This window comes from Bison bison, unplaced genomic scaffold (genome assembly GCF_000754665.1).
Source record: "Bison bison bison isolate TAMUID 2011002044 unplaced genomic scaffold, Bison_UMD1.0 scf7180017864156, whole genome shotgun sequence".
Classification (NCBI taxonomy): domain Eukaryota; kingdom Metazoa; phylum Chordata; class Mammalia; order Artiodactyla; family Bovidae; genus Bison; species Bison bison.
In genome coordinates, this window is record NW_011494728.1 from 1622435 (window position 1) to 1624579 (window position 2145).

The window sequence follows — 2145 nt, forward strand, 5'->3', positions numbered from 1 at the left end:
ATGTTGAAGCTGAAGCTCCACTACTTTGGCCAGCTGATGGGAAGAGCTGACACATGACCCTGATGCTGGGAAAGATTGAAAGCAAAAGGAGGAGAGGACAGAGTAAGAGATGGTTGTGTGGCATCACCAACTCAATGGACATGAGTTTTAGTAAACTCCAGGAGCTGGTGCTGGATAGGGAGGCCTGGCATACTGCAGTCCATGGGGTCACAAAGAGTCGGACATGACTAAGCGACTGAACTGATCAACTAATCGTCCCAAGTGGCTCAGTTGTAAAGAATCCAGTTGCCAATATAGGAGATGCAGAAAATGCAGGTTTGATCCTTGGGTCAGGAAGATCCACTGGAGGAGGAAATGGCTACTCACTCCAGTATTGTTGCCTGGGAAATCCCATGAACACAGGAGCCTGGCAGGCTACAGTCCATGGGATGGCAAAAAGTCAGATAAGACTAAGCATGAACATATTGACTAATGAGGTTTAAAATCCTTTCTTGTGCTTATTGGCCATTTGTATACTCTATACATGGACATCACCAGATGGTCAACACCGAAATCAGATTGATTGTATTCTTTGCAGCCAAAGATGGAGAAGCTCTATACAGTCAGCAAAAACAAGACCAGGAGCTGACTGTGGCTCAAACCAAGAACTCCTTATTGCCAAATTCAGACTTAAATTGAAGAAAGTAGGGAAAACCACTAGACCATTCAGGTATGACCTAAATCAAATCCCTTATGATTATACAGTGGAAGTGAGAAATAGATTTAAGGGCCTAGATCTGATAGATAGAGTGCCTGATGAACTATGAAATGAGGTTCATGACATTGTACAGGAGACAGGGATCAAGACCATCCCCATGGAAAAGAAGTGCAAAAAAGCAAAATGGCTAGGGAGGCCTTACAAATAGCTGTGAAAAGAAGAGAAGCAAAAAGCAAAGGAGAAAAGCAAAGATATAAACATCTGAATGCAGAGTTCCAAAGAATAGCAAGAGATAAGAAATCCTTCCTCAGCGATCAATGCAAAGAAATAGAGGAAAACAACAGAATAGGAAAGACCAGGGATCTCTTCAAGAAAATCAGAGATACCAAAGGAACATTTCATGCAAAGATGGGCTCCATAAAGGACAGAAATGGTATGGACCTAACAGAAGCAGAAGATATTAAGAAGACATGGCAAGAATACACAGAAGAACTGTATAAAAAAGATCTTCACAACCCAGATAATCACGATGGTGTGATCACTGACCTAGAGCCAGACATCCTGGAATGTGAAGTCAAGTGGGCCTTAGGAAGCATCACTAAGAACAAAGCTAGTGGAGGTGATGGAATTCCAGTTAAGCTATTTCAAATCCTGAAAGATGATGCTGTGAAAGTGCTGCACTTAATATGCCAGCAAATTTGAAAAACTCAGCAATGGCCACAGGACTGGAAAAGGTCAGTTTTCATTCCAATCCCAAAGAAAGGCAATGCCAAAGAATGCTCAAACTACTGCACAATTGCACTCATCTCACACGCTAGTAAAGTAAGGCTCAAAATTCTCCAAGCCAGGCTTCAGCAATATGTGAACCGTGAACTTCCTGATGTTCAAGCTGGTTTTAGAAAAGGCAGAGGAACCAGAGATCAAATTGCCAACATCCGCTGGATCATCAAAAAAGCAAGAGTTCCAGAAAAACATCTATTTCTGCTTTATTGACTATGCCAAAGCCTTTGACTGTGTGGATCACTACAAACTGTGGAAAATTCTGAAAGAGATGGGAATACCAGACCACCTGACCTGCCTCTTGAGAAATTTGTATGCAGGTCAGGAAGCAACAGTTCGAACTGGACATGGAACAACAGACTGGTTCCAATAGGAAAAGGAGTTCGTCAAGGCTGTATATTGTCACCCTGTTTATTTAACTTATATGCAGAGTACATCATGGGAAATGCTGGGCTGGAAGAAACACAAGCTGGAATCAAGATTCCCGGGAGAAATATCAATAACCTCAGATATGCAGATGACACCACCCTTATGCAGAAAGTGAAGAGGAACTCAAAAGCCTCTTGATGAAAGTGAAAGTGGAGAGTGAAAAACAGGCTTAAAACTCAACATTCAGAAAATGAACATCATCGCATCCGGTTCCATCACTTTCTGGGAAATAGATGGGA